Below are 12,948 nucleotides of genomic sequence, written 5' to 3' on the forward strand. Positions count from 1 at the left end.
TTGTGCCCTTAACCCCAGCGAATACCGAGGGACAAGTGTACATTTCTATACCGCTTAGTGCACTTAAGCACTCCCTAAGCACTTTACAAAGTGTAAGCTATTGCCTCCAAGAAGCTGGGGACACATTTTAGCAAGGAGGCAGGCCTGAGTCGCCCCCCTGAGCCCTTGGCTGGGATTGAACTCACAACCTTTGCAATCCGGTTTGGTGCCACTTTCAACAGCCGTGGCTGAAGGCTATGGAATTCTGGGGAATGTCGTTTTATGAGACCTTTCAAGTGAGCCATTGACTCAATGGCTGTATCCCCTTTGGAATAATGATCCATTTGGCAATACTTTACCTGCCACGACTCAATGCTGTGGAATCCTGGGATTTGTAGTTTGTTGTGGCACCTGAGCTCTCTGACAGAGAAGGCTAAATGCCTCAAGAAATTACATTTCCCAGAATTGGATAGCCTTCAGCCACGGCAGTTAAAGTGGCTTAAAACCGGATTATTTCTGCAATGTGGATGCACCCTCTGAGAGCAAAGCATATCTAGCTGTTGTTGTTGTTGTGGTTCCCATTTATAGTGACCCTTAAGGGTTTTCTTGGCAAGTTTCTTCAGAGGGGTTTTTGCCATGGCCATCCATTCTGAATTTTAAATATGGATTGTTTTAATATGTGTGTTCCATGTCCTTTTTAAATAGCATATATGTCCTTTATAAACTGATGTGTATTTTAGCTGATGTGTCTTAACTGATGTGGTGTGTCTGTTAATTGTTGTTGTTCCCCACTTTGATCCACAGGGAGAGGCAGGTAAGAAATAAATAATAGTTATAATTATAATGGTTATCTGTTGAGCCAGGATTTGATCCCTGGTCTCCAGTGTCACAGTCCAAGGCACAAACCACTTTATCATGCTGGCTCTCACATACCTACCACTCATGCTATAAAGAGTCTCCTTCTTTGGAGGTCATTAAACAGAGACTGGATGGCCATCTATTGGGAGTGCTTTGACTGCAATTTCCTGCATGGCAGGGGGTTGGACTGGATGGCCCTTGTGGTCTCTTCCAATGCTATGGTTCTATGTGTGCCTTCAACTTGGTTCTGACTTAATGCAACCCGATGGTGAACCATTCCCCTATGTTGAATAGGGTTTTCTTGACAAGGTTTATCCAGAGGAGGTTTGCCATTGCCATTCCCCTGAGACTGAGAGAATGTGACTTGCCCAAGATCACCTTGTGGGTTTTTCATGGCCAAATTGGAAGTTGAACCCTGGTCTCCATAATCATTGTCCAACACTCAAACTACTAAGCCACACTGGTTCTAGTGTGTGTGTGTCTGTGTGTCTGTGTGTCTGTGTGTGCATGTTAACTGCCCTGGAGTCAATCTCAACTCATGATGACCTTGCAGTTGAGACATCTCCACGACCCTCTGTGCTCCATTGCTCTTAGTTCTTGCCGAGTAAAACCAATGACCTCCTTAACAGAGTCTATCAGCCTTCCTCTCTTTGTACTACCTTTTACATTTCCTAGCATTCTTGTCTTTTCCAATGAATCATGCCATCTCATGATGTGGCCACAGTACACCAGCCTACGTTTAGTCATCTTGGCTTCCATGGAGATTTCAGGCTTGCTCTGTTCTAGGACCCATTTGTTTGTGTTTTTGGCTATCCGTGGTATCCTTGGCACTCTTCTCCACCACCACATCTCAAATGAATTTATTTTCTTTTCATCCATTTTCTTAAGGGGGAGGGTCTAACTGCAAAAAATAAAGCACTTTGACACCACTTTAACTGCCATGACTCAGTGCTATGGAATTGTGGGATTTGTAGTTTGTGTGATACTTTGCATTTGTTACAGAGCTTTGGTGCCAAAACAAAATGCAAACCACAGGATTCCTTAGCATGGCTGTTAAAGTGGTGTCAAATTGCATTAATTCTATAGCAGCAGTGGCAGCAGCCTGAGACTTACAGGTTTATTTCAGCATGATTTCTCATGGATATTAATCTACTTTTTCAGCAGATGAATGGGATAAAGTATTCAACTACAGGTATGTAAGTACATTTATATAGCTGTCAGTGTAGTATCAGAATATTCTGTAATAGGGTAAAGAAAGTAAAAAACTGTGGACTTTGTTTAAATATGCTGGTTGTCCGCCATAGAAGAATATAGCTAGACTAAATAGGTTCCTGGTCTGTCCAGCACTCCTTTTCCACTCCTCTTAATAAAACAGAGGGCTAATAAACAAACAAGCTTCATTTATATACAGTACCACTTCATACCGCCTAAGCAGTGTCTAAGCGGTTTACAACTGTAAGCTAATTTGCCCCCCAGCAATCTGGGTACTCATTTTAGTGACCTCAGAAGGATGCAAGCCTGAGTCAAGCTTGAGCCCTTTTACTGGTCTTGAACTCACAACCTTGTGGTTTTGAGTGAGTGGCTGCAGCACAGGCATTTAACCACTGCGCCACCAGGGCTGCAATACCACAATGGTCAGATGCAGAAGAGCAACAGAATCCTGTGCCTGTAGAACATGGAATTTCAGTGGGTGTCATTTATGTGATAAGATGGACCTCTTGAAATATTTTCTTTTGCACAAGTACTGAAGATCCATCATGCCTAGACCTAGAAGCAGACGAAAGACCCTCCATCCTAAATGCCATTGCTATAGCCTCAGAGGGAGAGAAGAAGAGGCAGATAAAGCTCCATCATGCCAAGGCCAAGAAACAGATGAAAACCTGGGGTATAAATACTCTAAATTATTTAATGCAGAAGCCACCCTACCTTTCTTTCCTTTGTCCAATGCTTGTACTATCATGCCTGCATATATAGGTTCTCAGTAAGCAGTCAGTTTGTTCCTAGGCCACTGGACTGCCTGATGCAATGCTGTACATGTGTGGGAGCTGACCCTGTGAACACAGAAGCTCATGGAGTAAACTCTTATTAGTTCTAAACAGAAACCAAATCCCATTCCTTGCAAATGTCTAACACTTGTGAAGACATTCCTGGCACAGCATTGCCACATAAAAAAGTGTGGATGTGGATAAACAAGCTCTGACTACTTATGCTATCGGACCTGTTCATCAGATACAGCATTATGCAGTTGTATCCTAATAATAAGCGTGGCTTAGACCTAGTTGAGGATGTGGCTTTACTGCTTGTATCAAAAACTATTTTCATCATTGCCAAAGCTGAAATTAATCTCTAGGGATTCTGGGCACCCTCTGAGAAGCAGAGTCTGGATAAAGAAATATTCCCACTGGATAGGCTGTTTAATAGCAGTTTTAGATCCGGTGTGAAATGAATGGAATGAGAAATTTCCTTCTGATTTAGGAGGTCAGGAAGGTTACAATCCTAAGTCTGGTGAGAGGAAGCATGATCCATTGAATAAGGTGGAACTCACTTCTGAGTAAACTTGTGCAGGATTGAAATCTAGATGTAGCAGCACACTGTGGCATACATAGGAGATTGCTTTGCTATAGCACCCCAATTGTGGAATGCCCTTCCTTTGGTGGCCCAATTTGTGCCAACATTGGCTTTATCCCAGTGTCATTTTAAGGCATGGCTTTCTATAATACCTTTGGAATTACTGTTGTAACCCGATTATTATTATTATTATTATTATTATTATTATTATTATTATATAGATCCCACCGCAAAATTTATGTACACATGCTTTTAAAAGTTTAAAATCATTCAGCTGTTTAGTATGCTTTTAGTCTGTTTAAATTATTTTGATTGTTTTAAATTTTAAACTGTTACATTGATTTTACTTGTATGCCACTCTGAAATCCCATGATATAGGACATAACACTACAGTATAAATAAAAAGAATAGGCAAACAACATCCAGACCTTTCTGAAGTGCACAGGTGAAAAAAAGGTTCCTACAACTTTAATAATATAGTTATATAGAATAATTATTTTCAGCAGGTTTTCCGTGTGACTATTAAATCTACAGGACCCCCATCATGCCCCTGCCGATCCCTGTAGCAGTGAAATAACACACACCTCTTTTCTAGAGCTGTTGAAAGGGTTTCTGGCAGTGTATGCCAATACTTTGTATACTGTTACAGCACTATATAAATATTCTTTGGCCCCATACAGACTGCCAAAATAAAGCTGCTTCAGGTCACTTTGGAGGTATGCTGTTTAAATGATGCATGAGTTCTAAGAGTGTGCCAGCTGCACCAAAGCTGCGCTCCAGTCCTTAGGACTGGATCGTGGCTTTGGCATGGCTTCTGGACTCTTAGGACGCATGCAGCATCTAAACAGCATACCTCCAAAGTGAGCCGAAGCAGCTTTATTTTGGCAGTCTGTATGGGGCCAGTGTTTTTCTGGTTATTTTAGAAGCAAGACCTTTATAAAAAGGCACAGATAGAAAAAAAACAACAAGATACTAAATCATTCATCATGAGGACAATAGCACCATCTAGTGAAAAATCCTGTAGATAACAAGCAAGTGCTGCTATTATGCTTCACATGGATCAGACAAATGTGTGAATATTTACATGTCTTCAAGTCACCTGTCAACTTGTGGCGACTTTCTGCATTTTCTTAGGCAAGGAATACTCAGTAGTGACTTTGCCAGTTCCTTCCTCTGAAAGATAGCCTACAGCACCTGGTGTTCATTGACCATCTCCCATACACACAAGATAATTCAAATCCCTTTCAAGAGCTGAGAAAGAGCCATATAGCATGATGGAATAACAGCTCCCATAAGGCATGTGTGTGTGTGTCTCAGAGGAAAATGGCTATCAGTGTCATCTTCTTTAGTATTTTCATGGTATTGCCAGATCCAAAAGAAGATGATTCCTGCACATTTAATGGTTATGTAGAAGAGGGTATTTCAGCAAGTGTAGTTTGGGGAGAAATGTAAAAATCTTTTAAGACATGGTTTCTGGGTCTCTATATACATATACAGTTGTCAGCCCTCTGTATCTGTGGATACGACCATCTTGAAAATATTTTAAATTGTATATAAGTGGCTGTTCAGACTGCCCTGAAGAGATGGCATGGAGCCGCTCCTGTTTCAGCAGGATCAGAGCTTTGGCAACCTTACACTACAGCCCCGACCTGGCCTGTCCAGGGTGCGAAAAGGAGCAGGAAAAATGTGTCCTTTTTGCACTGTGGAAAGGTGCCATAGCTGGGCTGCCATGACTTGGCAGCACTCCTTTCAGGGCTGTGTGGTATCGACACAGTGCCGGAGGAGTGCCATGACACTGCACACCGTGTGAAATGACGCCTTGGGGGCGGAGTCGGGCATGTGTCATGTGGAGATGATGCTCCAACTCCACCCCCAAGCCAGAGGGCCTAAGTACAGAGCCTAAGTTCTAAGAAACAAACCTTGATTTTGCTATTTTGTATAAGCGACATCTTCTTCGAGATCTTCCGTAGCCCTTTGGAGCATCATGCTGAAGAAGATTGTAAACAGAGTTGGAGCGAGAACACAACCTTGTTTCACACCGTTATTAGAAAGAGCATTGCCTCCCCAAAATAGTATTCTACGGTGAACTCGCCATGGGTCAGCATAAGAGGGGCGCTCCAAAGAAGAGATACAAGGACTCCCTGAAACAACATCTCAGGCTTGGCCAAATCGATCACCAACAATGGTCCGCCCTGGTCTCGCATCGGGAGGCATGGAGACGCACTATCTACGATGCTGCAGCCTTTTTTGAAAACTCACGCCGAACGAGTCTCGAAGAGAAACGACAACGCAGAAAGAACCACAACTCGGAAACATCACCCAAGGAGACTTTCTGCTGTGCCTTCTGCAACCCAACTTGTTTATCTCGGATTGGCCTTTTTAGTCATCAATGCACTTGTAGAAAGTGCGGGATGAGTCCTTCCTGAATATTCGTTCGTGAAGAAAAGCCAGAGAGCAAGAGATAAGTGACACCATTTTACTACACATTGTATTTAATGGGGCTTGCACAACTGTGATTGTCAGTATCCACTCGGGGGGGGGGGGATCCTGGAACCAAACCCCAGCAGATATCAAGGGCCCACTGTAAATCACTAAAAGATTGTCAATTGCTCTGAGGTTCAGTTTATTTCAGAGGAGATCTACCTTAATTCAGAGACATTCTTGTGTTCTGAATTCAGAATACATCTGAAGCACTACTTCCATTTGTGACTTCATGTTCAGTATACACAGACATAATATGCCAAGAATATAAACAGAAATGCATATAACTGGGGCAGTACAACCAACAATACTCACTTTAGCTCCAAACCAAACCATGCTGGCTGGAGAATTCTGGGAGCTGTAATCCATAGAAGACACTTTCCCTCCCAGGTATATAGGAATCTGCTTTAGACTGAGTCAGAGAAAAGTACTGTTCCATCTAGCCCAAAGCTGCAGGCTCTGACTTGCATTGGCTTTCTGGGGATTTCATAGCCACCAGCATTTCACAGATGAAAACTGGGATGTGTATGGCCAAGCAGCATCAGTGTGAGTTCAACATGTGAAACGTTATTGATGAGGGAGAACCTGTGGGTTAAAAGAAGCTGATGTGGCAGCTTGTTTTCCCCTGAGCTTTTTGGAATATCCCACTACCTCCTCTCCTTTCCTCCCTGCTGAGTTGAGAGCAAACTATTTTTGAACTCTAAACTCAGTTTATATCAAGTGAAATAAACCAGGATAAAAGGAGAAAGTGGGAGGACAATAAATTGGGAAATGTTTTAAAAGCAGGATTTAATGGGACTGTTCCTGCCAGGTCAGAACAGTTTGAGGGTGTGCGATTTCAAGAATTTTCTTCTAGCTCTCCTTTGAGATATTATTGACTGAAACTTTGAGCTTCCACATGTAAGTCATGTGCTTTACCACTAAGTTATCACCATTAAAATACATAGAACTGTAGCGCTGTCTGCCTTGTGTTCTATACATTTCAATGCTAGAGTTCCATCTTTTACGTAAAACTCCTGATAACGGATACTTTCATTCTAGGCTTTAAGGTTAAAAAGCCACAGACCATGTGGGAATGATCATATCTCAGAATTATCCAATATCATTTTTGACAAGTGCAAGATGGTAGTAGTTGTGGTTGTCTGCTGCTTAAAAATGTACTTGATTTGGTAAGCGGTTGTGCTTATTATGTAATTTCCTGAACAGATTCTAAGCAGGATAACAGCTAAGTTCCCAGATCGCAGCTCAAGGCAGAAAGCAACTTAACTGGGCTACTGACATGGGCTGGAAAAGAATGTACTAAAAAAAGAGTGAATGGCACCTTTGGGAAAATGTATATTTTTGCTCAGAGTATCCTAAATGGTCAGAAATATTTTAAGAATCCACTGTTGTGATTGAATAAAGAGGAAACAAAAGAGGTGTGCAATTATCCACTATTTAAGCAAATTGCATACATTTAATTCATGTATATAGTTTAATAGCTATTTGCCCATACCAGCAGCTAATCCAGTCTGAAATAGTTTGCTGCTGTATCAATCTGGACCTATCTCTAATACAGAACTGTATTTACCTGTAGTTTTGGTCCTGAAACACCCCCGAAGCATATCACCCAAAATATTAAATAAGCTTCAATTACTGTCAAAATCTAAAGCTATCAATAAAAGAGAGAGACTGGGCTGCTTGAACATAAAAAATCATAGTATTATAACAGCAGAACACCCCAAAGGCCTTCCTGAAGAACCAGGTTTTCACTACAGTATTTCACTTGCATCCCACTAAATTGTAAAGGGATCTTGTAGAAACGTTGAAACTAATTGTGCAAAAGAGGTTTTAGCATAAGCTTTTGTAGTCTTGGGGGCAAAGCAGATTGGCAATAAGAGCTGGCTTGAGGGTGGAGTGGGTGCGTGGCGACCGCACAATGTATGCCCCGACTTCACCCTCAAGCTGTAGTCATACAGTCCACCCACCCAGATGACAGGCAGCATGGGAACACTTGTGGCACAGCGATTAGGCATGGCGGCGACAAAAGGCCAGATCAGGACTGCAGCATGCAGTTACTGTGGCCCCAATCTGGCACACAAAGGGGAGGCATAACACACACCCCATTAGGGCCGTCTGTTTTCGTCCTTAATCTACTTCCTCAAATGCATGGAGCCAGCACACCATGCATTTGAGGAACATTGTTCACTCCATGCGTCTGAGGAAGTAGACTGTGGCCCGTTACAGACAGGTCTAAAAGTGCACGCTCCGCACGTGCTAGGGTTAGAAAGGGCCGTCCTTTCCAGGCGCCCCCAACCCTAGGATGCGTGGAGCACACACAAAATGGCGGCGGCCATTCCACATGGCCGCCGCCATTACGACGTCACAACTGCGCCGCCTCTAAACGGGGCGGCATGGTTGTGACGTAGTGGGGCCGCGCGAGGGTGCATAGAGCGCCTTTTTCTGCGGCCCCGGAAGGAGCTCCGTTTCGGAGCTCTTTCCAGGTTTGCGTCGCTGGGTGCAGCCTTTACATGGCTGCACCCAGCGACGCAGAGGAGAAAGGGGCCAGAGTTCCAGAGCCACAGATCTCAGAGACAGACCATATGACACTAATTAGATCTCCATAAACTGATAGGCAACTTGAAGGCGCTCTCTCTCTCTCCCTCTCTCTCTCACTTGTTACCATCTTCCAGGGATGGCCCAAAACATTTGTCTACTGTAGATGGAGAACAAATTCCAGCCCTCAAATCAAGGTGTGTAGCACCCAAGGTAAGCCAACTTATTTAAACTCTTGAGGCCAACCCTTTCACAAGTAATCATGCAGGGGACATGCAGGCCACACCAGGCAACTCCCTAAGGGGGGGGTGACACCACTGCTCCTCATACATCTGCTTTTGGGCAGAAATGGGCTATGGCATTTGCCTGTGGCCCTTTAAAATGCTGAAGAGATGATGTGAGTGGGCTGAAGCTCAGTGGGAAGAGAAAGGAGAGGCCACATATGTGTGTGTGTGTGTGCTAATTTACATTTTAAATTTTTTATTCAGACAGAGAAAAGGGATCAAAGGAATATTGCAGAGGCAGAATTCTCAGAAGTGTTTCTTTCATTGAGGAGGAAATTCACACAACAATGCACATTCACTCAAATGTATATACCAGGACTAAGAAAATCAGGAGTTTGCTTGGAATAGCTTGAAGCTGAACTAAAGGTGATACTTAAACAAGATGAGGCTTGATTCCAGATCAATTTGTGAGGGGGGTGGCATTGCATACAACCATTTGGGTGAGGGGAGGGAGAACGGACGTACTGGGACCGGTCAGAGTTCATAATGACAGAGTGTCCCTGTGCCTTCTAACTAGCTCACTGATGAAGAATTTTGGGGGATCTTTTATAGGCAAAAACTAGCCTGAAGACAAAGCTGTTTGTCGTACATCAAAGGAAATCAAATCTACATTGTAAAGGATTGCTTGGACTGGCAATGTCCAGGTTGAGAATTAAGTTGTAAATCAGATTTATTGGGTTTGTCCAGCAAAACATCATCCCCAATTAATATTATTAATAATAATATAATTTATTTATATTCTGCTTTTTCGCAGAGGAATCAAAGCAGATTACAACAGTTTAAGAATAAAGCATCATAGAGTTAAAAAATACAATTAAAACAACCCCAAAACCCCAACCCCCCCCCTCCAATCATAAAAACAATGATCAACCCATAAAACAAAATTAAACTGTAGAAGAATTTAAAACATTCCAATGTCAATAAAATAAAATTACAGGCAGATTAGCACAAAAATGTGTCTTTCTCTGGGGGAAGAAAGGGGGATGGGGACGGTGGTAACAATGCCGATTCTAATGTCAGTAGGGGAGGCAAGTCTAACAGATCTAGTCTATTCTGGAAAGGCCTGCCAGAAGAGATGTGTCTTAATAGCCTTTCCAAGGTGGTAATGTGGCAGATCCCATCCAACAGCTTGTTCCAGAGCCTGAGAGCGGCAGATGAGAAGGTCCTCTGGGTCACCGCTGACAGTCTGGTCTTCTTAGATTGTAGCAGGTTCTTCCCGGAGGACCGAAGTGTGTGGGGTGGATTATGTAGAAGGCGGTGCTCCCACAAGTAGTCTGGACCCAAGCCATGTAGAGCTTTAAAAGTTAAAACCAACACCTTGTATCTTGCATGGAAACTAATAGGCAGCCAGTGTCATATGAGGGCCAGAAGTACAGCAGCTCTGGTATACACAGTATCAGTGGTCTCATTCAGTGTAAAGCAGCTTCTTATGTTTGTATAAATTACCATATATACTCACGTATAAGTCAAGCTCATGTATGTATAAAAGGTAGGTTTGGGGGGTAAAATTAAGAGATGCATGGGACATGCAACAAAGGATGGAAAGGATGAAGCAAAGTGGGGGAAATGCTAAAAAGCATACAAACTTTGGGCAGGCATAACTGTTTGTGCTCTCCAAGGTTGGGTGGAAGAGGAGAGAACAATGCTAAATGCTAACTGTGCAGTGAGGCAGGGGAGAGGCAACCAGGTGTGGGCAGGGCTCTGAAAATGAGCACTGGTCAAAAAGAATATATAGAGTGGGCCCTTGGTATCTGCTGGGGTTTGGTTCCAGGACCCCAGGCTGATACCCAAATCCATGGATGCATAAGTGCTATTAAATACAACGGCACAGTAAAATGTTGTCCCTTACATAAAATGGCAAAATCAAGGTTTGCTTTATGAAATTTATATATATATTTAATATTTTCCAGCCATGGATACTTAAATCCATGGATACGGAGGGCTGACTGTAAATAGCAATAGCATTTACATTTCTATACCACTTCATAGTGAACTCAGCACTCTCTAAGCGGTTTACAATCTGTAAGCCAATTGCCCTAACAAGCTGGGTACTCATTTTACTGACCTACAAAAGGATGGAAGGCTGAGTCAACTTTGGAACCCTGGGATCAAATTCACAACCTTGTGGCTGGAGTACTGGCATTTAACCACAGCACCAACAGAGCTCTTCTCCATTTGAAGAGAAGAGTTTATATATATATATATATATATATATATATATATGAACCATCCCCTTCTCTAAGTAGAGTGAGAAAGGGGAGACCATAGTCCATCTCAGGAGAACCTAAAAGAAGCACCATCCCCCTCTATCTCTTGGCATTCCTTTGAGAGAAAGCTCTGAAGAGCTGCTGCCACCACCATTTTTCCACCCAGACATTCTGAAGGGCTAATAGCGATGCTGCCATGGAGAAAATAGAGGGAGTTGATGCTTTTTCTAGGTTCTTCTGGGATCCTACCTTTTCCCACTCTACTCAGAGAAGGGGATGGTTCCTTTTTATATATATACATATGAGTTAAGGTACAATACCTACATTGGCCCATGGATAAATCAACACAGATTTTTGGGTTGATTTTTTGACTAAATTATCTAGACTTATACATGAATATATACAGTAATACAGTGGGCCCTCCACTTTCACAGGTTTAACATTCTCAGATCTGATTATTTGTGAGTTTGTCTGCGTTACAGCCAGGAAGGATGCACACATCCTCCTTCCCCTCCTCCCCCCCCCGGGGCCTTGGGGGAAAAAAGCCCAGGAGGGAGGGAGTAGCCAGGAAGGACATGAACATGCCCCACCTTCCTTCCCCCATGCTTTAGCTGGCTTTCCTCAGCCAGCCAAAGCCCGGGGGGGGGGGAGGTGAAGAGGAGCATGAAGCTGGCTAAAGCATGGAGGAAGGAATGCACACACGGGGGGGGGGGAGTGGAGCATGTGTGCACACCCCTCCCACCTTCCCCCACATATTCGTAGTTTTTCCACTTTCATGGGGTCTTGTGCCCCTAGCCCCCACAGATATGGAGGGCTGACCACAGTCCTATCTGATATTGGTGATGCGTACTAAGATTAATTGTAGGATAGGGCACTGCTTTTCTGCTATAACACTGAGTGGTTTATCATACAGTTCTGCCTGCTCACAGCCAACTCTGAAATTATACATCTTGTACTCCTCAACACATGCATGAGTGGCAGCTTAACAGTACATCAGTGAATACCTTCTCAACTTCTAATTGAACCTACGAGTCCAACAAATTATCATCAGAGCCATGCTTGTCCTGCATGCCCATTCATTGCACCTATGACTCCTGTCAGTGTTGAGAAATGTGAAAGATGCTAGGGTATCTGTCAAGCAGAGTAATAAAATTGGTAAGGCAGAACAACCAGTTACCACTGCCCACAGGATTTTGCAGAAAAAGAAGCAAGTTTAGTCTTTATAAACGTAAAAATTACTTACTGTATAAAACCTTTTGCATAGGCGAACACATGATCTAATGGAGAAGAGGGAAATGGCTAAGATTCGAGTAATGCAAGCAGAGAGAGATGGTGTGGAAAAACCCCTATCAAACAGGAAGTCACCATAAATGTATATTGTACAAGCTAGCAATTTGTGAGTATAGGCATGCAAAGGTTGCTAACTCTAAGAGTTACAAAAATAGCAAGAGTTTAATTATAAAGCAATTGTCTAGGCATGCAATCCGCACTTGAGAAATGTATCATTTTGGACTACGTGTCTCAGAATCCCGCAGCCAGCATGGCCAGTGGCTTAGTTCTTAGAACTCTCTGTTTTGCACATGAGTGGTTATATTATTATTTTTGTTATATTGCAACCCCACAGCAGAATTATTCTTTAGCTTGTAGTGTGTGTCCCAACTGGACAATAAGTCCAGTTGCACAACCAAGCATTGCTGTGCTATGTTAGTGATTTGAAAAGGGTTTCTGACATCATAGGTCGAATCAGCTGGGCGCTATCCCAGAGAACAGAATCTGGCCTTTTAAGCTTCCCTGAATGTGCCTATTGACTTGTTGGCAGGAAGCACTGTTGAGATAACCAAAGAATGAACAATCTAGCAGGCTCAGGAAAGCCTCTGCTGATGCCCCTTCCGTTGGACCCTCTGTTTCCAGTCTGCTTGACCTGCCTTCACATTTACGTCACAGAGTCTGGCAAAGTTTTTTTTATTCTTTTAATGTCAAAAAAATTCATACAATCAATCTTAAGGGAAGAAAGAGGCACCCAGTGCCTATTTTTA

Source organism: Sceloporus undulatus, chromosome 1, assembly GCF_019175285.1.
Source record: "Sceloporus undulatus isolate JIND9_A2432 ecotype Alabama chromosome 1, SceUnd_v1.1, whole genome shotgun sequence".
Classification (NCBI taxonomy): domain Eukaryota; kingdom Metazoa; phylum Chordata; class Lepidosauria; order Squamata; family Phrynosomatidae; genus Sceloporus; species Sceloporus undulatus.